This window comes from Chrysemys picta, chromosome 4 (assembly GCF_011386835.1).
Source record: "Chrysemys picta bellii isolate R12L10 chromosome 4, ASM1138683v2, whole genome shotgun sequence".
In the NCBI taxonomy this organism is placed as follows: domain Eukaryota; kingdom Metazoa; phylum Chordata; order Testudines; family Emydidae; genus Chrysemys; species Chrysemys picta.
In genome coordinates this window covers 50,643,410-50,671,088 of record NC_088794.1, presented here as the reverse complement: position 1 = coordinate 50,671,088, position 27,679 = coordinate 50,643,410, and the positions used below count along the sequence as shown (strand labels likewise).

General features: G+C 42.5%; 1 protein-coding gene across 9 annotated transcripts in view; it reads right to left on the bottom strand.

Moving 5' to 3' along the window:
* BMAL1 (basic helix-loop-helix ARNT like 1) overlaps positions 1-22,082 on the bottom strand; it is a 99,957-nt gene extending 77,875 nt beyond the window's left edge. For 3 of the 9 annotated variants that reach the window (XM_065592235.1, XM_005290803.4, XM_065592238.1), the window contains exon 1: positions 21,894-22,027. The gene's annotated coding sequence lies outside the window, so the exon portion shown is untranslated. Of the gene's footprint in view, positions 1-21,893 lie in introns of all 9 variants that reach the window. The other 6 variants (XR_006176839.2, XM_042860195.2, XM_065592236.1 and 3 more) reach the window with 5 other exon arrangements.
* Positions 22,083-27,679: the final 5,597 nt, after the last annotated feature.

Genomic DNA, 27,679 nt, shown 5'->3' with positions numbered 1-27,679 from the left:
GTCTAGAGCCCTATGCAGATACAAATTTCGTATCTGCGTCCGATCCACAGAAATGGTCCATGGATATCCACAGATTTGCAGGGCTCTCCGTCCGTCCTGCTCAGAAGGTAGTCCCTGACCACCTCTACCTTATGTCTCCTCCTCGTGTGCAAGAGCCAGGAGTCTCGCAGCCTTGGGGGGCAGGTGGCTCCTCTCCTCCTGTTGCCAATACAGCATACCTATTACTACTTTCATCTTTCCATACGTCACTAACGTAATGGGATGTGTTTCATGGAACTGTCTAAAGGTGGAGTACATATGAAAATTTGTGAACGGCTACTTTAAAATATGCTTACTATTCTTTTAAGACTTCACTTTAACAAAATATCAGCTAAACACATAAATCCCCAATGCACACAATCATCAGGCAAACAAAAGCTTATGTGAACAGATGAGCATTGCCTAATATCCGGACAAATTTGGATTTGATGAATCCACCATTCTATAGTCAGAATAATAATGAGAAAAAGCACCTTGCAACTGCTCTCTCCTCACTTTTTCAGTACATTTAGAAGATTACAAAAAGGCAAGCAGAAAGCAGTGGAGAAAACTATACAGGGAAACAAGAATTGAGATCCACAGGTAGTAAATGACTGCACCTGCTGAGAGTGGAAGAGGATGGATTAGATCAGCCAGAAAAAAGATTTTTATGAGTACCTTTTGGCAAAATGTGTAAAAAATAGATCTACAGAATAACCATTTAAGAGAAGCTTGCTATATACTATTGCCATCAAGCAACAGATCCAACCAATTTACATGATGGGGAGACTAATTTGCATTTGAAGGTGGAGAGCTACAGCATCCCACTGCAAACCAACATTAAATTTTACTTGTGGGGGGGGGAAATTATAAAATTAGTTTCCTTCTCTGCAATTTTTCTTCACTAAATAGGAATCTGCTGCTCCATCAAGCTTGGAACCACTGGTTTTATTCCTGCCTTTTTCAAAGTCTTTAAGGCTAGCAAGAAGTTCCTCTCTTCCCTCCCCACCCTTCCTTGCAGTGTGCTTGTCAGTACCCTATGCAGGCATGCCCGGTGAACTGCATTGATACTGCTCTCAAGTCATGTTGCCAGAACTAACAAGAAAAAACAAAAAAATTAAATCTTGAGAGAACAGGTTGAAAACCTCCATCCCCCTTTCCTCCTTCAGGACAAGAAAAGTATGAAATAAATGCAGATATGCTATCTCTCTCTGTGACAAGAAATCTCAGTTACCAGAAGTTCAGAAGTTGCTGAACATAAATGCTCTGTGAGGACCCAGGATTATTCTCATTAGAGAAAACAAAAAATGATGAGTAAAAGTATATTAGTCTGTCATGGGAATTCACTGATCCATTATGCTTGGAACTTCTGGGAGTTAGCAAGCCATAAGGAATATCCAACTGGGAGACAAAAGAGAAAATGCCTTAACAAGTGGAAACATATCAAGTCAAATGACAGAACATTTATTTTTTAAAGAGGATCTCTACAGATGCCCTCCAATGAACAAATGAAAGATTTTATATCTGAAAGCCACCTCAGATGAAGAAAATTACATGAGTTTTGTAGGACTTCAATAATAAGTGTATGGAAGCCTCAGTAGCTGCCCAGCAAATCTCATCTGAAGAGACATAGTATTTTTCCACTCACAAAGTAGCGGTAACTCTGCTGGGGTTATACCTTCAGGAGACTCATTTAGATGCCTTGTAAGCTTGGAAAATAGGAGAATCCATCTAGAAATGACTCTGCATCACTTACTAAGTCTCTAATGAAATATCCTAGAACATCTGGCTTCCTCACTGTTTGGTTCTATGTAAGTAAAGTTGTATTGCCCTGCTTGTCCTAAATTATATCATGGCCTCAAAAGAAACAAGATAGAGGATTGGTTTAAATGGAAGGCAATAATTTTTCTTTCCATCCTCTGACTTTAATTAACCTTATTTGGAAAATAAATTGAAGATAAGGCTCCAAAGTTTGCTAAACCTTCAAGTCTATGTGACAGCAAGAAAGGAAAGCAAACTTTCAGGTAGGAAATACAAGGACATTTCTTACAGTGGCTCAAAAAAAAAAACAAAAAAAAAAAAACAAAGGGTTTAGTAAAAGCTGCCATTATTCCACTCGGTGGAAGGTTGGGCAGTCTTTATACCAGTGTTGCTTTCAGAAAATGGGGCATATAGATGAAGCAACATGCTAGAACTGGGAAGTAAACTATAAGGAGGTAAAGAATGGAAAAGCATCTCTCTATAGATTCAGACAGAGAAACGATAGAGTGTGTCCATTCTTCAGGCCTGTGGGTACCAATGCCAGGACAAGGACTTGGTAATCTTTTTGGTGGATTTACGGAAGGACCAACAATGGAATCTGATTTATACCAGCAGGTCTTTACTTACTTTCTCCCACATCTGGCTTCAATGCTAGGCCAGGTGGCCTGACTGATGGTCTTGCCAAGGACAAATGTTAGAATCTTCTGCATTTGAAACACTGTCTTCTGGCTTTCATTTTTTGGACCATCTTGGTGGCTGAGCTAATCCATGGTGGTTCTGCTGTAGCTCTCCATATGAATGACTGCAGTTCCTAGAGGGACCCTAGGAAGAAGGCTGACAACTCATGAGGTTGATGTTGATCTGGAATTCCAGAGGACACCACCTGTCCTGAGCCATGTAAGGCCCCAAATGTCCATCCATCAGTCATGCAAATCTGACAAAGGTTTTCCCACACAGAGATAATACGGTGATCGCCACCAGTAAAGTAACAACTGGACACATGGAGGGATTATCAGTAGGAAGTCCATATCTTTTAGTAGCTGCAGTCCGGCCTTTAACAAGTGAAATTATCAAATTTAAGAAGACTTGTTACTGATGAACCAATTTGTGTCAGGGATGGACCACCTGCAGTCAATTTTTTTCAAGATGGGAAAGGTGAGGTCGAACTGGCTAAGCTATTTTAATGAATGGAATGAATCAGTTCAACCAAGACCTTCATGTCTGTCTTCATTAAGAAAGAGGCAATCTAACCATCTGATTTAAAGCAGGAGCAAAGTTACCCTTCATCAGCAGAGGACTGCTGCAGACACTTATGTCTATGAGAACACTCAGAAGAAGAGGCCCATTTCCATTTTTGGAGGTACGGTAGTTATGGCCTTTGTTTAGAGTCCTGAAAGAGAGGAGAACTCTGTCCTCCGCACTGAGTGAAATGCAGGGGAAAGGAGAGGGATTACCTGTTGAGGTGCGAGGGACTCGTGAGCAGGGAAGTCCATGTTGTTTGGATTTGTGAGAAATTAGTCAAAACAGAGCAACGGAATCTGAGTAAAGACAGGATTTAAGTTGCTTAGGTGGGATTAGCCTGATCTGCCTAAAATTTAAAGTTATTGAGGTAATTGGTCACTTACAGCTTGAGGGGGAATTGAGAAGGGAGACAAGGAAGGGACCTCTTAGATGAATCAGAGGGTGAACAGTGGGAGAAGCAAAGTAAGGAACAGAACTTGTACAAGGACTGTCCTCGAACACTCTAACAGCCAGCCTCCTGCACAATTCAGGAGTAGTCCAACAATTCTTCGCCTGCTAAATCACCTGAGACTTGATGGCTGCTGTAGTACTAGAGGAGGGTGAATAGAAAAAGCAAGCCCCATGCTAGGAAAGTGAGTCAGGCATCTGCTGAGGAAAAGCTTCAAAATAAACCCGGAGAAGCTGTCTGTGGCGGTTACTAGTGCAGGAAGCCAAATACTGGAATTTGGAGACTTTTGTTGCCAGCTGGGACATACTGACCCATTGACATAGCTAAGGCTCTATTGCTGGGCAAGACGAGTCACCAGCCATCTTGCTCCCCTCGGGATTAATTTCCTGTCAGAGACCAACTGCAAAAAGATGGAGAAGATGGTTTAAAGACAAAATAAATAAATAACCCGGAGATAGAGCCCTCAGACAGCTGCTGAGATAACTTGAGGAAAAGGAGAAAATGGGGGCACCAGGCAACATCAGTACGGTTCACCAAGCGTGCCCATAACAGATGCCGACAGGCAGATAGTATTTCCTATGTAAATTAATCGAATGTCTTGTATGACTCTTTAACTGGGAATGGGGGGAGGGGAAAAGAGAAGAGAGAAACCACAGCAATTTCAAGCCTGATGCAGCAGATTCCCTGGATTAGGGTTGTCAACTGTCTAATCACACAAACCCAGACACCCTTATCCCACCCCTTCCCCACGGCCCCGCTGCACTCACTCCATCCCCCCTCCCTCCATCACTTGGTCTCCCCGACCCTCACTCACTTTCATCAGGCTGGGGCAGGGGTTGAGGTGCGGGCTCCAGCCAGGCGGCACTTACCTCAGGCAGCTCCTGGGAAGCAGCCAGCAAGTCTGGCTCCTAGGCTAAGGGGCAGCCAGGCAGCTCCGTGCACTGCACCTGCCTGCAGGCACTGCCCCCGCAGCTCCCGTTAGCCCCACTGTGCCAACGGACTTTTAGCGGCCTAAAAATCTACCGGATTGGCTTCAGCATCCTCTGGGAGATCGAGCCTGATTCCTAGAGACTCCCAGACAATCCGAGGTTTGGCAACCCTACCCTTGATACAAAATTAACAGCATAGACCAGGATAAATCAGGCACTCCCATCTTTCTCTCTCTCTTTTAGACAATGGGGACATCCAACCAAATTGAAAGGTAAAACTTTAAAAGTGATTTATAGGACTCTTGTTTCTGTAGTACAACACATAATTAATCTGTGAAACTCTTTGCCAAAAAGATATCACTGAGGCCAAAAACTAATTAGTAATCAAGTAGGATTAAACACACAAAACCATGCACTTGCACTTCAGGGCATACACCTACCACATATGCTTATCACTAACTTTCTGGGAAGAATTTTCCCATGGTGGGGCAGGGGGTGTGGTGTGTTAAATTCATTCTGTGCAGGGGACTAACTTATTACTATTATTTAGGGCTGTCGATTAATCACAGTTAACTCACACGATTAACACAAAAAAATGAGGGCTGTCAAACAATTAAAAAAGTAATCGCATGATTAATCACACTGTTAACAGAATCTTATTTATTTAAATATTTTTGGATGTTTTCTACATTTTCAGATATATTGATTTCAATTACAACACAGAATACAAGGTGTACAGTGCTCACTTTATTTTTTTATTACAAATATTTGTACTGTAAAAAACAAAAAGAAATAGTATGTTTCAATTCACCTAATACAAGTACACCTCTACCCCAATATAACACTGTCCTTGGAAGCCAAATAAATCTTATTGCGTTATAGGTGAAACCGCGTTATATCGAACTTGCTTTGATCTGCCGGAGTGCGCAGTCCCGCCCCCCCGGAGCACTGCTTTACCGTGTTATATCTGAATTCATGTTATATCGGTTCGCGTTATATTGGGGTAGAGGTGTACTATAGTGCAATCTATTTATAATGAAAGTTGAATTTACAAATGTAGAATTATGTACAAAAAATAACTGCATTCAAAAATGAAACAACGTAAAACTTTAGAACCTACAAATCCACTCATTTGTCCTACTTCAGCCAATCGCTCAGACAAACAAGTTTGGTTAAATTTGCAGGAGATAATGCTGCCCAACTCTTCGCATGGCACTGTTGTAGCTGGCATCGCAAGACATTTATGGGACAGATGCGCTAAAGATTCATATGTCCCTTCATGCTTCAATCACCATTCCAGAAGACACGCATCCATGCTGATGACAGCTTCTGCTTGATAACAATCCAAAGCAGAGCAGACCGACGCATGTTCATTTTCATCATCTGAGTCAGATGCCACCAGCAGAAAGTTGATTTTCTTTTTTGGTGGTTCGGGTTCTGTAGTTTCCGCATCAGAGTGCTGATCTTTTAAGACATCTGAAAGCATGCTCCACACCTCGTCCCTCTCAGATTTTGGAAGGCACTTCAGATTCTTAAACCTTGAGTGGAGCACTGTATCTATCCTTAGAAATCTCACATTGGTACCTTCTTTGCATTTTGTCAAATCTGCTGTGAAAGCGTTCTTAAAACGAACATGTGCTGAGTCGTCATCCGAGACTGCTATAACATGAAATATATGGCAGAACCTGGGTAAAACAGAACAGGGGACATACAATTCTCCCTCAAGAAGTTCAGTCACAAATTTAATGAACACTTTTTTTTTTTTTTTTAAAAGAGCATCATCAACATGGAAGCATGTCCTTTGGAATGGTGTCCGAAGCATGAAGGGGCATATGAATGTTTAGTATATCAGGCACGTAAATATCTTGAAATGCCGGCTACAAAAGTGCCATGCAACACCTGTTCTCACTTTCAGATGACATTCTAAATAAGAAGTAGTCAGCAGTATCTCCCGTAAATGTAAACAAACTTGTTTATCTTAGCAATTCGCGGAACAAGAAGTAGGACTGAGTGAACTTGTAGGCTCTAAAGTTTTACATTGTTTTGTTTTTGAGTGCAGTTAGGTAACAAACAAACAAAAACAAAAGTCTACATTTGAACGTTACACTTTCACTAAAAAGATTGCACTACAGTTCTTGTATGAGGTGAATTGAAACATACTATTTCTTTTGTTTATCATTTTTACAGTGCAAATATTTGTAATAAAAATATAAAGTGAGCACTGTACACTTTGTATTCTGTGTTGTAATAGAAATCAATATATTTGAAAATGTAGAAAAACATCCAAAAATATTTAATAAATTTCATTTGGTATTCTATTGTTTAACAGTGTGATTAATCACGATTCATTTTTTAAAATCACAGTTAATTTTAAGTTAATCATTTGAGTTAACTGCGATTAATCGACAGCCCTAAAAAAAATTAATTGCGATTAATCGCTGCCTGGGGCTTCTCCCCTCCTCGTTCCCCGCTGGGAGCCAGGGGAAGCTGCCTGGAGCTTCTCGCCCCCGAGGAGTGGGGTTCAGCTGCCCTGGCTTCTCACCCTCATCCCCACCCACCACCAGGAGCAGGTCAGCCTTGTCATAAAATCATAGACTGTAAGGTCAGAAGGGACCATTATGATCATCTAGTCTGACCTCCTGCACAACACCGGCCACAGAATCTCACCCACCCACTCCTGTAATAAACTCCTAATCTATGTCTGAGCTATTGAAGTCCTCAAATCATGGTTTAAAGACTTCAAGGTGCAGAGGATCCCACATGACCCGTACCCCACGCTGCAGAGGAAGGCGAAAAACCCCCAGGGGCTTGGCCAATATGCCCCAGAGGAAAATTCCTTCTCGAGCCCAAATATGGCAATCACCCTGAGCATGTGGGCAAGACTCACCAGCCAGACACCCAGGAAAGAAATCTCTGTAGTAACTCAGATCCCACCCCATCTAACATCCCATCACAGGCCATTGGGAATATTTACCGCTAACAGTCAAAGATCAAAGAATTGCCAAAATTAGGCTATCCCATTATACCATCCCCTCCATAAACTTATCAAGCTTAGTCTTGAAGCCAGATATGTCTTTTGCCCCCACTGCTCCGCTTGGAAGGCTGTTCCAGAACTTCACTCCTCTGATGGTTAGAAACCTTCATCTAATTTCAAGTCTAAACTTCCTGATGGCCAGTATATATTCATTTGTTCTTGTGTCCACATTGGTACTGAGCTTAAATAGTTCCTCTCCCTCACTGGTATTTATCCCTCTGATATATTTATAGAGAGCAATCATCTCTCCCCTCAGCCTTCTTTTCATTAGGGGGAGGGATAACTCAGTGGTTTGAGCACTGGCCTGCTAAACCCAGGGTTGTGAGTTCAGTCCTTGAGGGGGCCACTTAGGGATCTGGGGCAAAATCAGTACTTGGTCTTGCCAGTGAAGGCAGGGGGCTGGACTCCATGACCTTTCGGGATCCCTTCCAGTTCTATGAGATAGGTATATCTCCATATATTTAAACAAGCCAAGCTCTGAGTCTCCTTTCATAAGACAGGTTTTCCATTCCTCAGATCATCCTAGTAGCCCTTCTCTGTACCTGTTCCAGTTTGAATTCATCCTTCTTAAAAATGGGAGACCAGAACTACACACAGTATTCCAGATTATGTCTCACCCGTGCCTTATATAACAGTACTAACACCTCCTTATCTCTACTGGAAATACCTCACCTGATGCGTCTCAAGACCGCATTAGCTTTTTTCATGGCCATAGCACATTTGGTGGCTCATAGTCATCCTGTGATCAACCAATACTCCGAGGTCCTTCTCCTCCTGCTCCTTCCAACTGATGAGTCCCCAGCTTATAACAAGCAACAGAGGGTCCTGTGGCACCTTTGAGACTAACAGTCTCAAAGGTGCCACAGGACCCTCTGTTGCTTTTTACAGATTCAGACTAACACGGCTACCCCTCTGATACTTGACAGCTTATAACAAAAATTCTTGTTATTAATCCCTAAATGCATGACCTTGCACTTTTCACTATTAAATTTCATCCTATTACTATTACTTCAGTTTACAAGATCATCCAGATCTTCCTGTATGATATCCTGATCCTTCTCTGTATTGGCAATACCTGCCAGCTTTGTGTCTTCCGAAAACTTGATTAGCACACTCCCACTTTTTGTGCCAAGGTCAGTAATAAAAAGATTAAATAAGATTGGTCCCAAAACCGATCCCTGAGGAACTCCACTAGTAACCTCACTCCAGCCTGACAGTTCACCTTTCAGTATGACTCGTTGTAGTCTCCCCTTTAACCAGTTCCTTATCCACCTTTAAGTTTTCATACTGATCCCCATCTTTTCCAATTTAACTAATAATTCCCCATGTAGAACTGTATCAAATGCCTTACTGAAATCGAGGTAAATTAGATCCTCTGCGTTTCCTTTGTCTTAAAAAAAAAAAAAAAAAAAAAAAGATCAGGTTGGTTTGGCATGATCTACTTTTTGTAAAACCATGTTGTATTTTGTCCCAATTACCATTGACCTCAATGTCCTTAACTATTTTCGCCTTCAACATTTTTTTCCAAGACCTTGCATACTACAGATGTCAAACTAACAGGCCTGTAGTTACCCGGATCACTTTCCCCCCCCCCCCCCCCTTCTTAAAAATAGGAACTATGTTAGCAATTCTCCAGTCATACAGTACAACCCCTGAGTTTATAGAGTCATTAAAAATTCTTGCTAATGGGCTTGCAATGTCATGTGCCGGTTCCTTTAATATTCTTGGATGAAGATTATCCCTCCTGCCCCCCAGATTTAGTCCCATTAAGCTATTTGAGTCTGGCTTCTACCTCAGATGTGGTAATATCTACCTCCATATCCTCATTCCCATTTGTCATCCTGCCATTATCCCTAAGCGCCTCATTAAAGACTGAGGCAATGTATTTGTTTAGATATTGGGCTATGCCTAGATTATCCTTAACCTCCACTCCATCCTCAGTGTTCGGCGGTCCCACTTCTTCTTTCTTTGTTTTCTTATTTTTATGGCTATAGATCCTTTTACTATTAGTTTTAATTCCCTTTGCAAGGTCCAACTCTACATGGCTTTTGGCCTTTCTCGCTTTATCCATACATATTCTGACCTCAATAAGGTAGTTTTCCTTGTTGATCCCTCCCATCTTCCACTCCTTGTAGGCTTTCTGCTTTTTCTTAATCACCTGTCTGAGACGCTTGCTCATCCAGCTTGGTCTACAACTCCTGCCTATGAATTTTTTCCCCTTTCTTGGGATGCAGGCTTCTGATAGTTTCTGCAACTTTGACTTGAAGTAATTCCAGGCCTTCTCTGCGTTTAGATCCACAAGTTCTTCAGTCCAATCCACTTCCCTAACTAATTTCCTTCATTTTTTTTTAAATTAGCCCTTTTGAAATCAAAAACCCTAGTCACAGATCTATTTTTGTTTATCCTTCCATTTAGTTTGAACTGAATTAGCTCATGATTGCTCAAACCAAGGTTGTCCCCTACAACCATTTATTCTACGAGGTCTTCACTACTCACCCAAACCAAATCTAAAATGGCATCCCCTCTTGTTGGTTCAGCAGCTACTTGTTGAAGGAATACATCAGCTATCGCATCCAGGAAAACCTGAGCCCTATTATAACTAGCACTTGTCCTCCAATCTATATCTGGGAAGTTAAAGTCTCCCATGATCACACAATCCCCATTAGTGTTTACTTAATTCAAAACATTAAAGAGGTCTCTATCCATATCCAAATCAGATCCCAGGGGTCTATAGCACACCCCAAGCACTATCCCAGGGGAGGCTCTAGTAGCTTTCTTCCCCAATGTGATTTCTGCCTAGACAGACTCTGTCTTATCACAGAGCCATGACATTGAAAAGGCTGCCCAGCTCCTGGCAGAGCGTGGGTGGGATGGGGGTGGCTTCTCACCCTGGCTCCCAGCTGAGGGAAGGAGGGAAGGCACCCAGCTGGGAAGGAGTCCATTCTTGCCATGGCTCCCAGCTCGGGGCCAGCCACCCAGCTCTCCAAGGGGAGGGGTTCTAGCTCCCCAGCTTTCTTGTCAATTTCATGGCAAGACAGCCAACAGACACAGTGTCTACACAGACACTGTTGCCTGAACTAGACTGACATAAGCTTTATGCCACTTTTAGAACCACAGCTATTACTGCCCTTTGTTTGGCCATTGGTGTACGTAAATAGTTGATCACACACACAATTCCCGTAACTGCAGAAATCAGGCACACACCTGAGTACTTAAAAGCTAGATATTCAAACAATTTAAGTATCACAGTCATGCTTAAGAATTATCGTCTTAAAGAAGGTTAGCTACCTGAGCTGTTTCAGGCTGTTTGCAAATTTAGAAAGAAAAGCATGCACGGGTTTACATTCTGCTCACATTTGAAATGTTTTTCTAGCCCTTTTGGTTGTCCCAAAACAAAACACAAACCACCACCACAATTCAATACTACCTCCTCTGCCGCTCAAAGAATGCTTAAATTATGTAGAATCTGGGTCTGCCAAGGGGGGCCAAATAAATACCTTACGATAGCTGGATCCTCTGCACACTGGGTGTTTGACACCAATGTCCTATGGGCATGTTATTCTATAATTGCCCTTAAGAGAATGTTTGTACCTTCCTCTGAAGCATTTGGTACTCCCCAATGGCACCTACGACACTGGACTCGCTGGACCACTGGACTGATCTCATATGCAAGTCCCATGTTGAATATTCAGTTTACTTTAGGAACAACCAATTTAACTGTTATAGCAGCAACTAAAACAGGGAATCTATTTCACATAAAATAAATGTTATGAGAAATAAATTAGAATAGCATGTGTCAATATCCTTAATTTTATTGACAAATTTCCATACTACTGTGCAGCTAGCTATCTCCCCACTCCACTCACACAGCGTATAACACTGCATACTGCAATGCTTAGTGAAGAATCAAGTAACAGCCATCTGAATTTCCTCAATTATATGAGTTTTAAAATCATGCCATCGAAGTCACTTGAACAGTGTTGTTTTTTTTTTTTTTTTTTTTAATAAAAAGCAAAGTTAAATTCCTAAATGGAAATGTAACAGACACTTCAATTTGTGACAGACAGAATCTGAAACCAGAAAACTTCAGTTTGTTTTTACATTAAGTTGTTGAAGGTCTGGCATAACCCACAAAAGCCACACTATGCTGGGTAAAGGCTGAAATTGGCCTTAACTATCCCTATTTTTCATTTCAGTGGGAAGCAAAATTACCTACTGTCCTGAGGCTTTTTAATAAGAGTGTCATTTAGGAATGCTAGGTGCAAAACTATCTGCTACAGAGACTAAGTGATTTTCTGGGGTTCTGAATTAAAACCAAGACCTGAAGATAAGTGTTTTTAAAGAATATACACCATAAGTAACAGTGACAATGTAGACAACTTTTTAATTTAATTCATTCAAGTCTATAACAGTCTGTTGTGTAAATCTACATTTAGGGACTGTTTTAAATTGTAGACTTGGTAGCAATGCATTCTGGGAAAGGAAGCAGGGGGAAAAAAGCAATTCCTGTTCCCCAGTGAAAGAGAGAGGAGGGAGGGATCAAGACTTGCAGTGGTTCTTCTTCTGAGAGTTCCTGGCAAATGGCCAGGCTGTGCTAGAGAGCCTGAAAAGTAATAGGCGTTAGATATCTACTAAAGGGAGGAGATGAGAGAAGTTGAAGAAGTGGGTGAATGAAGTTACCCAGGGCATTGTAATAGAGCACACCGAGCCCCTGGAGGTGAGCTTCCCCTTTCTTTAGGGGCACAGGCTTAGGGTTTCTGAGACAGAAAGAGAAAGAAAAGGAAGGGAGATATTCCTCTTCACCCAATCTCCACTGCAGTCAGATGGGAGGTGGTCATAACCCTGGCAGAGAGATTAGAACCAGACAAAAAAGACTGGTGTTGTCCAATTTGTACCCTATAACTAAGGGAAGAAAATATGTGGGGAATCCTAGTATAAAGGAGAATATATCACACAAACCTTAGGAAAAGTACTGTGGCCTGGAGAGAGCAAAGAATGCCAGACACTGGTTAGAGCCAATGTTTACTTTGGACTTTTTGTTAGACTCGTTTCCTCCAGAAAGGGTGTAGTTTTCCTAAAACAGAGTGCCAAACTACATAATCACTTTAGCACCTAACAACAAAGGAACTGGGCACGTTCAGTCCCAAGAAAAGACTGAGGGGGACTGATAGTCTTAAAATGTGTTAAAGGCTATTATAAAAAGGATGGTGATCAATTGTTCTCCATGTCCAGTAAAGGTAGGACAAAAAATAATGTGTTTTATCTTTAGCAAGGAAGATTTAGGTTGGATATTAGGAAAAACTTTCTAACTGCAAAGGTAATTAATCTCTGGAATAGGCTTCCAAAAGAAGTTGTAGAATCTCTATCACTGGAGGTTTTTAAGAACAGGTAAGACAAACATCTGTCAGAGGTGGTCTAGGCTGAGTTGGTCCTGCCTTAGTGCAGGGGACTGGACTTGATAATTTATAATTCCTTCCAGCCTTACGTTTCTATGATTCTATGAATATGGCAGGGATGACCTTCAAATTTCTCACTTATAGCGGCAATTCAATTATAAGAGATCCAAGCATAAATCTGAAACATTTTTCTCCTTCTATCTTAGAACTAAATTAAACAGCAGAAAAGACTTAATCAGAAAGGTCTTCCAGAATGTACCTCTAGTCTTTTGAAAATAGTAAAAAGCTCAACTTATTGCAATTCACAAAGTGAAGATTTTCATTTATGGAAGAAAAAGATGCACTTTAAGGTCAGCCATTTGCAACATAAAAAGAAAACTCCAGTCTCTGCACACTTTTAATCAATTACAAAATTACTTACACCATACATGACAGAGCACACAGGCCCCTCACTGGCAAGGGGGGATTAATGAGGGCCTGTGGACCCAATCGCCCCACCTCAGTACACTTGTAGCAAATGTCAGACGTAAAGAAGGTAGCTAAAAGAGACCCAGTTCGTTTTGGGACTGCTACTTTGTTTTACATTATGACATATGATCTCCCAGAAAGTGTGCAGATGGGAACAGATATTTCCCTTTTCACAGACCACTGTAGTATGTAGACTAAGCATAAAAGACAATAAGCAATAGTCTGTGGAAGGAAAGTTTATTAAGAAGTCTTTGATTCCAAGCCAACTCAATTTTTCCTTAAAGAGACTAATGAGAATGTCAGGGAAATGGAATGGGGGTGAGGAGGGGAAAAGGAAGCCTTGCGGCATTTTTTTAATGACACCCAACCAGTTATTTTTAACCTTTTTTCATTTGCAGACCCCTAAAAATTTTCAAATGGAGGTGTGGACTCCTTTGGAAATTTTAAATATACACCTCTACCCCGATATAATGCTGTCCTTGGGAGCCAAAAAAAAAAAAAAAAAATCTTACTGCGTTATAGGTGAAACCGCGTTATATTGAACTTGCTTTGATCGGCTGGAGCACGCAGCTCTGCCTCCCCGGAGCGCTGCTTTACCACGTTATATCCGAATTCATGTTATATCGGGTTGCATTATATCAGGGTAGAGGTGTAGTCTGCAGACCCCCAGGGCTCGGACTGCAAGGCTGTTTCACTGCTGTATAGACTTCCCCCAGGGATCTGCAGACCACAGGCTGAAAACCACAGCACTAAACTGAGTGAAAGGATATTAAAAAACAAAAAAACAAACTTGGCTAACAAAGAATGAATGAAAAAGGTGGCAGAGGACCAAGTCACAGGAAGAGGTGAACTACTGGAAGACCAGAGCAGCCATCAGCAGGTGGCATGGGGGGAGGGCGGGGAGAAAGAGAGAAAGAGAGAGCGTGCGCGTGCTGCTATGCCATGCGTAGCAACAAGGAGAAACTCCAGTGATAAGTCTACTATTTCACACCATATATTAAACATCTTTAGAATGTTAGTCAAACTGTACACCCAGGCACTGAGCCCAAGTACAATAGTTTTTACCCAAAGTCTTCTTCAGGTACACAGTAAAGAAAAACCTGTGGCTGGCCCATGCCAGCCAACTTGGGCTCACAGGGCTCGGACTGCAAGGCTGTTTCACTGCTGTATAGACTTCCGGGCTCGGACTGGCGCCCGGGCTCTAGGAGCCTGCAAGGGCTCAAGCCCAGAAGTCTACACAGCAATGAAACAGCCCTACAGCCCAAGCCTTGGAAGATGGAGTTGGCTGGCACAGGCCAGCCATGGCTTTTATTTTGCAGAGTAGACATACCCTTAGATTCCAGTGCTGGCCCATGAATATATCTGATGCTCAGTCCCATAAGTAGTTCATGTATCATTGGCACTGCACTTCTGATTTTTACTCACTCATGTCCTTTGAAGATCTTACTGTGAGACTGTGAAAGTGGTGGGCAACCTGTGGCCCATTGGAGCTGTGGGAAGTGGCAGCCAGGCCCGCACTGCTTCCCGCAGCTCCCACTGGCCAGGAACGGCGAACTGCGGCCACTGGGAGCTGCAGGCGACCGTGCAAATGTAAACAAACAGTCTGACGGCCTGCCAGCAGATTACCTTGATGCGCCGTGTGCGGCCTGTGGATCACAGGTTGCCCTCCACTGGTGTAATTCATCCACTCCATCTTCTCTCCTTATATTCCTCCTCAGTTCATTTCAATACTTAGTCTTATTGACAGAAATGTAACAACACTCAGAAAACAGAGAGGAGTACAGACTAAGAAAGGCTGGCTGAAACTTTTGTATGGACAATTATTTAAACTTAAGGTGTTCAGACAGTAGAACTTTCCATTCTAAGAATGAACTTAGGCTTTCTGTAAGTTCCCCCATGCAGAATGTTTGTATATTAAAGCTCTTCCAAGAGTAACTTATTAAATATTCATATAGATGTTTAATGAATAATCTGGCTATTTAAAGAATCCTTAAAAGAAACTACATTTCTTCAACTCTACTGGCATCTTGTATAAAACTGGAAAAGCATTTGATCACACTTTGTGCTTATTCAGTTTCTCTTGTATAGTCAATAGGCTTTTCCTGTTTGTGTGGTTCTCTTTCACCACAAAGGAAAGAATCAGCTAAAATATAAAAACAGGAAAATGTGATTGGATTTTTTTTTTTAAATGGCAGGGGCACTTGGGAGCAAGTATAGTACTTAAAATTTCTTTTAACTCATTTTAAGTTCCCTATATCTCAAGATTACAGTGCCCCCTCGGTCCAATAGGTGGTTTAAAGACTGAAAACTCCTTCAGTTGTCTGGTCCTGAACTGATAATGTAAGGCTATGTTTGAATGATAATACCAGTGTTTAAGTAAGCTCATAACACTAGCCTGGAACAATTACATCCAACTCTGCATTTTTATTTTTTCCGGACTGGAGCACAGACTATATTGTGCATAAATAACTAGTCTATTTAAAAAGAACAGGAGTACTTGTGGCACCTGTTCTTTTTGCGGATACAGACTAACACAGCTGCTACTCTGAAACTAGTCTATTTAAAAAGTCTCAGGGCTGAAGAAATACTTCATTAAAAAAATAAAGCTAATTGTATAACATGCATAATTAGCCGAGTCTTCTTGGACATCTGAATTCTCATGAAGGATTCAAAACATAGGTTTGAGGGGCAAAACACAAATGGACTCATTTTGTAGTTTCCAATTTTTCAGCTGTCCATGGTACCAAGACAGTCAAACAACTGCAGGCAAAGGCACAAGTCATGTAGGTACTCCCTTCTTCATACACACACACTTCTAAGATGAAGGGCAACTTGCATAAAAAAGATCTAGTGCTCAATTACTGCATGGTATTTATTTGATTCTTAGCAAATTGATAACCTATAATAATATGGTAATTCACTGAAACTGAAAAAAGCACATGAGCCGCAAGATAACAATACCTCCTAATCGGCTTTCTATATAGAATCCTGTAACCAGAACACTGAAAACATTTAAAATACATAGATTGCATTAGCTGTTTTTCCCTAAATTTCATTTAAAAAAATCATAGCTGAAGACTGTATTCTTTGAAATCTGTCATGTATCTGAAATCTAAAAACCTCAATGGCAGGATTGTTACAAAATGGCTTGGAGGATATGATGCCAATGCAAACTGTTCAGAAACTGTGAAACTACCATTCTTTAACACGACAAGTGTTAGAAATACTCCTCCACAATGATACTGTAACTACTTAATGGGAATTATATTTCAACAGTAGCCGTACCAGAAGTGTACCATTAAATATTTACCTTAAGAGTAAGCTTTCAGACAACAGTACTTCCTTCACATAAGCTGCTATTCAAAAGCCCCATATCAATGGAAAGCTTGCTAATTTAATGACAGGCAAAGAAAATGTTGCCATAAGCAACGACATGTTATGAAAAATAAATTTGTGTTTTATCACTGTTTATACTTGTCTGTATAGTCTTCTTTAGAAAGTTACTAAGAAATGTAGACTGACTGGGCCATTTAAAATGGATTATGCCATTTACTGCTTTAACTCCTGTGAGTGATATTTCTTGCTCTAAAAGAAGCCCATTGGCATCCTTCCTACTAGAAACTCCTCCTCCCCCCCGCCTCCAAACTACAGTGGGGCATCAGCCCAGGTTCACAAGTTGTTCTGACTCCGAGTCAGCTGCCGGTGTTACCTCTGACATCAAAGTCCTGTGGCACCTTATAGACTAACAGACGTATTTGCTCTTTGTTGCTTTTTACAGATCCAGACTAACATGGCTACCTCTCTGATATCTGACATCAGAGACACTTAATACCAAGCTCTTCAAACAGCAGGAGCTCAAAAGGTTACACAGAATTTGTATGCTGACTAAGAAATACCCATTGTAGTTGCAAATGAGAAAAACACAGAACATGGGCTAACAACAGATGTCCTTCCTAGGAACCGCTAACCTAGTACTATCTTAGGTTCATTTATGGGGGAGGAGTTTTATTAGATTTTTACTCTTCAGATTCTTTAGTTCAGGGGTCGGCAACGTTCGGCAACCTGGCAGGCCGGGCCAGTTTTATTTACCTGCTGACGCAGCAGGTTCGGCCGATCGTGGCCCCCACTGGCCGCGGTTCGCCGTCCCGGGCCAATGGGGGCGGCGAGAAGCAGCGCGGGCAAGCGATGTGCTGGCCGTGGCTTCTCGCTGCCCCCATTGGCCCGGGACGGCGAACCGCGGCCAGTGGGGGCCGCGATCGGCCGAACCTGCCGCGTCAGCAGGTAAATAAAACTGGCCCGGCCCGCCAGGGTGCTTACCCTGGCGAGCCGCGTGCCGAACGTTGCTGACCCCTGCTTTAGTTAAACAAAAAGAATGAGGAGTACTTGTGGCACCTTAGAGACTAACAAATTTATTTGAGCATAAGCTTTCATGGGCTAAAGCCCACTGAAAGTTTAATGTTGTAATGTAATTTGAAATTTGTTTTTAGATATTAGCCACTGTCCAAATTAGTGCAAGGACAACTATGTTAGCCATCAACTTTCTCAAAGGCCACAAATAACATCTTGTTCCAGTTTATTAAATTGATCATGAATCCATCAAGCTGCTGAAACCTAGTGGTAGCTGCTTTGAGGTTTTGCATCTATTCTTAAAAATTGATTAAATAGACAAATTAAGCTTACAATGTTGAGTGAAAGATCAGGTTTCCAAGGAGATGGAGCCTGGGCTCTGAATACATAGCCTAACATTAAATTTCTTTTCACAGATTGGATTAAAACATCAGATAAGATATGTAGCTCCTATTGTAGAGTGGTGCACATAATCTGATGTAAAAGGTGATGAAAATATACCCAGGTGTCATTTTTATACAACAGGGTATATTTAATGCAGAATCAGCCATTCATAGTTGAGGGTAAAACAGTTAACTAGCCAGGGTTTTTACAAAAGAAGTTTCCTTATAGGCTATATTAGATTACCTGAAAACCCAAGATATACAATTTCACCAACCTTTAAAACTACAAATTTTTCAACGAAATACAGCAAAAGTTAGGATTTCAAATACATTGTTAACTTTTTTTTCCTGAATCTCTCACATTTAAACAGCACTATATGAGGGTACACATTTCATCAGGAGAATCAGAACACTGCATGCACAGTTCTGCCAAGTTCATGTTTTGTGTTAAATTTTTTTTGAAATTTAGGATTTATATGCTAAGTTCTTCAACCTTGCCATTAGATTTTGCATTTAACTTCCCTTGCTTTCGAGGGAGAAAAAACTAGTAAAGGGAGCAGAAGGCAGCCATATATGCAAGTATCTGACAATTCTGAGCCAGTTTAGTCATCCCTGTAGAAAGCAGAGTAGAAAGTGCTCTAGGCGTATGAGTGAAAATGCCACCTTTAACAACGTCATAACTTGTTTTTAAAAATATACAACTTTCTCTTTTAGCTTGGATAGTTTCTCCTTCAATAAGGCTTACAAAACCCACCACATTTTTATGCAGACTCATAACTCAACCTGAATAGATTGATCAAATTAAAAAAAAAAAAATCTTTTTGCTTGGTGCTAAAATCATACCTGGAAAACTTCATCCCAAAACGTTTTGATAAAGTTAAGAGGAACAGAAAGATAACTTATTCTTATCTATTGTTTTTATAGCATTCATAGTTAGTGAATGCTATAGGCCCAATTCCGAGAGCACTCTCCTATCGGCTTAATTATTCCAGCCCCTGGAAGCGGTGGTAGCGATGTCAGTGGGAGAAGCTCTCCTGCTGACATAAGCACCAGCGTGGACAGCACTAAGTAGGCATAAGTTATGTCACTCAGGGGAAGGGGTGTGAATTAGCCACCGGCGACATAACTTATGTCAACTTAAGCTGTAGTGTAGCGATAGCATCAGTCTATTCAACTCTTAAACAGATATTGGCACTTCTATGCCAAAATCAAAGGTACTGTTGGGGAATTTTGAGAGTTAATTTGGTATAATAGACCATAAAAAGATGGAGAATTAGTGTATTTCCATTTTTCTTACTAAGTCTTAATGGACAGTATTAAGATAGCAGTTCTCATTAAAGATATTCTAATGTTCATATTAGTTTTACTAGTCACAAAAGCTTGAATATTATTCTTTTGGACAGTTATTATACTTTCAGGATTAGAGAGGCAAGGTGGATGAGATAATATCTTTATTGGACCAACTTCTGTTGGTGAGAGAGACAAGCTTTTGAGCTTCCAGAAGAAGAGCTCTGTGTAAGCTTGAAAGTTTGCCTCTCTGACCAACAGAAGTTGGTCCAATAAAACAGAGGTTCTCAAACTGGGGGGCACAGAATGTATTCGGGGGGGGGGTGAGAGAGAGAAGCTTTAGGAGAGCAGTGGCTGCTGGTCAGGCACCCAGCTCTAAAGGCAGCACCACTGCCAGTGCCAGCAATGCCATACCATGCCACCCTTAGTTCCGTGCTGCTGCTGCTGACGGGGTGCTGGGCGCTTGGTCAGCAGCTGCCACTTTACACTCAGCCTTCAGAGCTGGCGGTATTTGTTCTTGTGTGGTGGGAGCAGGGGAAGCGTAAATGACTAGACACAAAGAAGAGGGCACGATCAAATAAGTTTGAGAACCACTGCAATAAAATATATTACCTCACCCACCTTCTCTCTCTAGTATCCTGGGACCAACAGAGCTACAACAACACTGCATACAACAATGATAGTTTCAGGATTAGTGAGTTTAGGTGGCAGGGAAGAATTTAGCATCAAGTCTGCAAAGAACCGTGTTTCAGCATTTCAGTTGGAATTCGATCTTTTCCTATAGTGTGTCTTGTAGCTTTTATTTTGTTTTAGCTAATACTTTAGACACTACTCTGAAGAAGTGGGCTGTAGTCCACGAAAGCTTATGCTCTAATAAATGTGTTAGTCTCTAAAGTGCCACAAGTACTCCTGTTCTTTTTACTTAGAACCTAGTACAGAAAGGATCCATAGGAGGATTTTAGGATTGATCATGACCAGTTCATTTAAAACAAGTTATGTTTAAACCCTGTTTACATTGGTGTGAAGGGGTGTCTAAAACTACATACATTTTTTGTTCATCAAACTATCCCATTCTTCACATAAGCAAACCCTCCACCAAGTACATAATTTATGGTAGACAGCAGAGGCAGCCAACAGTGGGATAACAGGATGACCTACATAAAGGGGGACCAATGCGCTTTGGTTCAGTGGTTGAACTCAGCTCAGCTAACTAAGGCCTTGGCTACACTTACCCGCTAGTTCGGCGGCTGGCAATCGAACTTCTGGGTTCGACTTATCGCGTCTAGTCTGGACGCGATAAGTCGAACCCGGAAGTGCTCGCCGTCGACTGCGGTACTCCAGCTCGGCGAGAGGAGTACCGCGGAGTCGACGGGGGAGCCTGCCTGCCGAGTGTGGACCAAGGTAAGTTCGAACTAAGGTACTTCGACTTCAGCTACGTTATTCACGTAGCTGAAGTTGCGTACCTTAGTTCGAATTAGGGGGGTAATGTAGACCAAGCCTAAGAGAGCAAGGCAAATTTGAAAAGATTGATCATATTTAAAGTGGTTGACAAACAGCAAGATTTTCTGGCCTAATACTCTTTGCCCCACTCTTTCTTCTTCTTCTGTCTCTGCAAAATGGTGAAAGAATCTACTCAAATACTGCTTACAGGAAGGCTGGGAGCCCTCATACTTCAGAGGGCACATGAAGGGACCGAACCACACTTTGTTCCAGCACTGGACATTTTCCGCACAGAATAATTACAATTACCTCAGATTTACAAGTAAAGCAAATTATTTTAACCAATGTACTAAGATAGACTCTAAGCACAAAGAACTGATGCATATCTTCCACCATGTAAGCTATAACCAGTGGAATCCACCTGCAGCTTCTCCTTCTGTGTATTAATAAGCCCATTTCATCCTGTTTGACTTCTTAGTATTTCCATTAGGTTCTTATATATACGCTTATGGTTAACTGTTGTCATTTATTACACCACACAGCAGGGGGTTATTCAACAAAAACAAACCCCAAGTTGAACCAGCCACTATGCCTTAGCCATGGCTGGAAGAGAGAGGATGCTGCTCTCCACTCAGAAGGAGGCACTCGGTCTATTCCCCCACCTCTTCCCTCACAAGCATTGAAAACTATATACCCTGGGGATACACTGGGCAGGGGGAGAGGGGGTGGTGGTCTCAGGGTATGGGGATGGGGACCTGTAATGTAGATACAGTATACACACACATTTGTAATGTATATTTCTCCTGGGTGTCCACAAACACCCCCTCCTCCCATACAAATACCCCACATCCTTCCACACACCCCCAACATACACCCCCACACCCTTACCTCCACTCCTCCATACACCCCCACTCCCTGCCCCTCGCCCCCTCGATGTACACACACACTCCTCCCTCTCCCTCTCCCTCACACTCCCCTCGCTCTCTTGGGCTCCGGAAAGGAATCGCCCCCAGTCTCTCGCCCCCGCACTCTCCCTGACGGTAACCCCGTCTCTCCCCCCTCTGACAGGAGTCCCCCCTTCTCTCCCCCGCCGGGTCCCCGACCGGCACCAGCCCCTCTTCCCCACCCCTCCCGCCTCACCGTATAGGGGGGAGGGGGTCGGTGCCCCTCGGCGGCGCGGTGAGGGCTATGGGCAGCGCAGGCAGCCCCCGTCCCTGACCTACTTTCCGCCTGGCTTGCCACTGAACGTCGCACCACTAACCTACTTTCCAGCCAATAGCTTCTTCCCCCAGCCCGAGACCTAGCGCCCCTCTCCGCCAATGAGCGAGCCGCTCACAAAAGTCGTCGTCCAATGGCCTGCAGGACCTGCCCCTCAGAACTCCGACCAATCCGCGCACGCCCAAGGAGAGGGACCCAATCAGAAAGGGACTTCGCAGTTTTCCTCCCGCCCCACTGAAGTACTAACTAGGGGCTGGGGAGGGAGAGGCGGGGCGTGCGTGTTCGATGAGTGGGCGGAGTCAGCAGTTGCGTAACCCTTCGGTGGCGGGCGGGACCCGGATGTAGCGCTGCTAGTGCTGCCGGGCGCGCTTTTGCCCCGATCGGACTCTGGGGAGCGGTTGGGCGAGCGAGCTGGAGCGGGGTGGGGGGGGTCTCTGAACAATTCTTCCCATGGGTCAGTTCACCACAGAAGCTTCACGCAGTTGCCGTGTCATCACTATGACATCACCCACCCTGTCGATTCTATGTCATTGCCATGACATCACTGGGCCACTACATCGTCACCTCACCCGGCATCGTCACTATAGTGTCACCACCTTCTAGTGCAGGGTCACTACCTTACACTGTTACCCCATCCCGTTGTGCTGCAGCATCATCACTGCCGGTGTGACCACTGCTTCATGCTTCCGTGTCCTCCCTTCATGCCACAGAAGCTCCTCACTGTTACTGCTTGACTTTGCTGTGTCACCACAATGGCCTTGTGTAGGGTCGCCAGGCGTCCGGTTTTTGGCCAGAATGCCCAGTCAAAAAGAGACCCTGATGGCTCTGGTTAGCACAGCTGACCGGACCGCTAAAAGTCCAGTTGGCCACAGCGTCTGGCTCCGTGCAGCTCCCAATAGCCTCCGGCATTTCACTCTGGCTCCTAGTGCAGGGGCAGCCAGGGGGGCTACACACGCTGCCACTAGCCATGGCGCAAGCACCACTCTGAGCTCCAGCTCTGCAGCTCCCATTGGCCGGGAACCGCTGCCAGTGGGAGCTGTGGGGGTGGTGCCTGCAGACAGGGGAGCACGTGGAGCCCCCTGACCATTCCTGTGTCTAGGAGCCAGAGAGACATGTCACTGCTTCCTGGGAGCTGCCTGAGGTAAGCACCGCCTGGAGCCCACACCGTGAACCCTCTCCTGTGTCCCAACTGCCCGCCCCTGCCCTGAGTCCCCTCCCGCACCCAAACTCCCTCCCAGAGCCCACACCCCCTTATGTACCCCAATCCCTTGACCCAGCCCTGAGCCCCTCCCACACTCCGAACCCCTCGGTCCCAGCCCAGAGCCCCCTTCTGCACCCCAAACCCTTCATCCCCGGTCCCACTCCAGAGCCTGCACCCCCAGCCAAGAGCCCATACCCCCTCCTGTACCCCAAACCCCTGTTCCAGCTCGGTGAAAATGAGCAAGTGAGTGAGGGTGGGGGAGAGCGAGCGACAGAGGGAGGGGCAATGGACTGAGTGGGGAGCGGAGCCTCGGAGAAGGGGCAGGGCGGGGGGCCTTGGGGAAGGGGCGAGGCAGGAGGTGGGGCAAGATTGTTCCGTTTTCTGCAATCAGAAAGGTGGAAACCCTAGCCTTGTCTCATGATGTTATATCATCCACGTTGTGTCACAGCAGTGCTTCCACTGCTGCATCATTGCCTTGAACCATGATGTCACTCACAGCGTCATCAAAAGGAATCCTAGAAATCCGTTTGCCAGGGAATTTGCATTTTTACAGATAATCTTTAGCTTTTACATTTGTGAAAAAATAAAAACATATACAGTGGACCCCGATTATCTGATCTAATTGGGAGTGGGGCCAGATTGGATAATCAATAATTTGGATAATCAGGCGAATGGGCTCGGGCTGTCAGAGAATTTTCATCAGAGAATTTTTGTTTTTTTATCACGGAAAACTAGGATCCCTGGTCATCATCTTGCACCACAGAACCTGCTCAGTGTTACTTCCTCAGGCTTCTACATTATCCCTTTACACTACAGTGTGGGGGATAGCTCCGTGGTTTGCGCATTGGTCTGCTAAACCCAGGGTTGTGAGTTTAATCCTTGAGGGGCCATCTGGGGCAAAATCAGTACTTGGTCCTGCTAGTGAAGGCAGGGGGCTCAATGACCTTTCAAGGTCCCTTCCAGTTCTAGGAGATGGGATATTACTGTCTCACACTTATCCTTATCCCGTACTGCCTTGTACAACAGTGTCCTTGCAAGATTGCCTCACAGTGTTCATACAGTGTCACAGCAGTATACTCACAGCACCCCAGCTTTGTTACCAAATGCTATAGCATTTCACAATAGGCTCATGTAGTGTCTTAATGCAATAGTATTATTATACAGCTCTTAAAGTGTGCTAGTCACTTTACAGAACATAGTAAAGCCACTCACTGCCCCAGTTTACAGTCTAAAGTTACACATGCTAAGAAGTGAGTAGGAAGAAACATGGACATCTCAGTACTTGTACACAGAGAGGATGTGTTGCGCCACTGCATAATCACAATGTTGTTGCATTCATATACTGTACCACACCCAAACATTGCATTGTATTACCATTACACCACTTGTAACACGTTATCCCATTGCCTCAAAATCTCCTATGTTATCCTATCACGTCATCACATCAAAATTTCATCTAATGTTTATTAGCATCACATCGCCTCAGAAGCTCACACTGCAATATTATTTTGTCACATTGTCATTGTTACTTCAGCCCATCATCATAGAACATGATCTCATCTCATGGCAGCATCAAGGTCTGCTTGCTATTAAATTGATTTGGGACTTGTGAATATTGACCACAAGTAGCCCTTGCAGGATGCAGAATCTCCCTGTTCAAATCAGGAAGATCTTAAATAGCAACCCTCCAGCAGGTCACAGTAAATAGCATATTATGTATTCAGCAAATGAAAATACACATCATATGGGAAAAAAGAGAAGGAGAAAATACATTGCTTGGCTGGGAAGTTTTAAAATATTTTTGAACACATACGGGTCATGCAACTGGAGGAATTTCTCTGGCTTCTTATCCATGAATTTTTGCAGTTTTCGTCACTGTTTCCTTCCACCTTAAAGAAAGATTCTCCATACATGCACGCCCCATCATCTGGGTTAATGCACAGTAATTATTGGCCAGGGAATGATGCCAATTGCCAAGCATACTGGTCTGCATCTATTCCTGTGGAGAGCAGCCACACAGTAGGCCATATGTTGTGACTTCCCACCTATAGTCACTTTACATTAGATAGTTTTTGTTATTGTAGTTTCTATTAATGAGGTATTAAAGAAAGTGATAACATCAAGTTAATCAAATTCTGGCTTTTGGTATCTGATGGCACATACCAACCATACATTACTCTTTATTTATATTTTTTAAATTAGGGTGACCAGATGTCCTAATTTTATAGGGACAGTCCCGATTTTTGGTTCTTTTTTTTATATGGGCTCCTATTACCCCCCACTCCCGTCCCAATTTTTCATACTTGCTATCTGGTCACCCTATTTTTAATTGTTAGATTAATCTTAGATTACAAGCTGTTAAGAGCAGAAAACATCTTGCTGCAAGTTTGTAAAGAACTTTATAAGTGACTATTATATATTAGAACTGTTAAGGTTGCAAAGACAAGCCGTAAAGAATTAGGAAGTGATACATTTAAGATTGAAATGAGTTGGGTCTGCCATGTTAGAGACCTAGATTCTACTCCCATCTCTGCCAGAATTAACATTGTTTCACCTCTCAAGTACCATATTTGTAAAATGGGAGGTGGGGGGAAAGATATAAGAAGGTATTATACTTGTCTGTCTCTTAGGGTAGGGGCATCAGACTGTGGTCAATAATAATAAAGATTCTGAAGTGTACAGAAATGTTAACAGCAGTAGATAGAAAAGGAGACTTGAATTTTATGAGCAGTGCACTTTCTCTTAGGCTAAAGGGTATTCTGATGGGGAGGTATCTCTCAAAATTCAGAACATACTGGGAAGTACAGCACAGCAGAGCACTTTAGTCAGAAGTCTTTACAGTACTGGTAATCTGTTAGTGGATCACAACACTATCGGTCACTGACACAATCATGCCACTCTATAGTTCCAAAACAAGGTCTAATAACATTTTATTTTTTTAATTTCATGTTATTCTTCATATTGTGCACTAGATCTCATTTCAGAGAAATAAGCTTCATGTATCTTAACCCTCACTTATTCTCTATCTGTGCACAAAAAAGCATTAGAAGACTTTTGAAACTTTGAGAGCAGCTATTTGGGAGTGCTATATTTCAGGAACCCCCTGTGCAAGTAGCCTACATTTTTCCCCAGGTACTCTACCCAGACCCTGCACCCGACTTAACAATTTTCAAGGCTGGTGTTGGTTTTAGAGAAGAAGCAAATTTTGGCTTTAAACAGAAATTTACTTGCAACCTTAAGTGGTTGCTCCATAATAAATCAACTGAAGCCACTACAGTGATTTTCTTTAATTAACACAAGAAATATAAGCGGATTAGTAGTTTTAAAAAGTTAATATTTGAAAAAAGGAGAGAAAAAGCTTCTACATGATGTTTGTCTAGAAAGTTGATGATGAAGGGGACATTTATCATGAGAATGTTGAATCTGTCTTTATTCTAGAGTATTCATTTTGACATTCATTTTGGGTCTCAGTTAAAGATACAGTGAGAGAGAGAGAGAGAATTGTCAGCTAAGGTCTTGTGGTACATTCAAAAGTCTGGAAGCATTACCCTACATATTTATTTTTTTTAAATATATTAATTCCACATTTATTAGCACCTAACTGTAGATTCAGGATGTTTATTATTGCACCCAAACAATGATTTTGGTATTAGTATTTGTTTGAAGGATATTTTTTCCAAGTGTTTTTTTAATTATTAATTATTATTATTATTATTTTGCATTTTGAATTTAAGATGTCTACATGGATAAAATCTATAGCTCCTGGAACTGATAGAAAATTAGCAAGGCTTAATAAAATGCATTCATAGCTTGCTACTGTGCTTGTGTGCTTAAAAAACAACTCACAAATGTACTGAGACACATTTTACTCTCTGTTGCACTGCTGTAGCACCATGTACTTCAAATGAGTTGTACTGGCATAAGTAAGAGGAGAATTTGGCCCATTGACTACATTGGTTTAGAATAGTATCTGTAAGTTACTGTTTGAAATAAACCTGATCCTAAGCAGGTTGCAGCTGATATCATATTTACTATGACAGATTAATCATATACCATAGCTCCTCTAAAAAAACAACAAGCTATGCATCCGAAGAAGTGAGGTTTTTACTCACGAAAGCTTATGCCCAAATAAATCTGTTAGTCTTTAAGGTGCCACCAGACTCCTTGTTGTTTTCATAGATACAGACTAACACGGCTACTTCATAGCTCCTCTGTGTTTCTTTAACAGAATCTAAAAAATTAACTCTATTACATTCCTGTGCATACTTTATAGTACCAGTTTATCTCACTGAACTATTGCTTTCCCATTCTTCTCAGGTTCTTCAGATCCTTAAGGCATTACAACATTTAAGATGCGTGAATACAAGCTTTTCTACTTTTATTTACATAAATACCTATCATTTTGTTCCTGCCACAGTAGTGCCAATCCTAAGCTTTCAAAAATCATGAGTCAAGTCCCAAAAGATCATGAAATTGGCTTAAAAATAATAACTATCTGGTTCTTTTT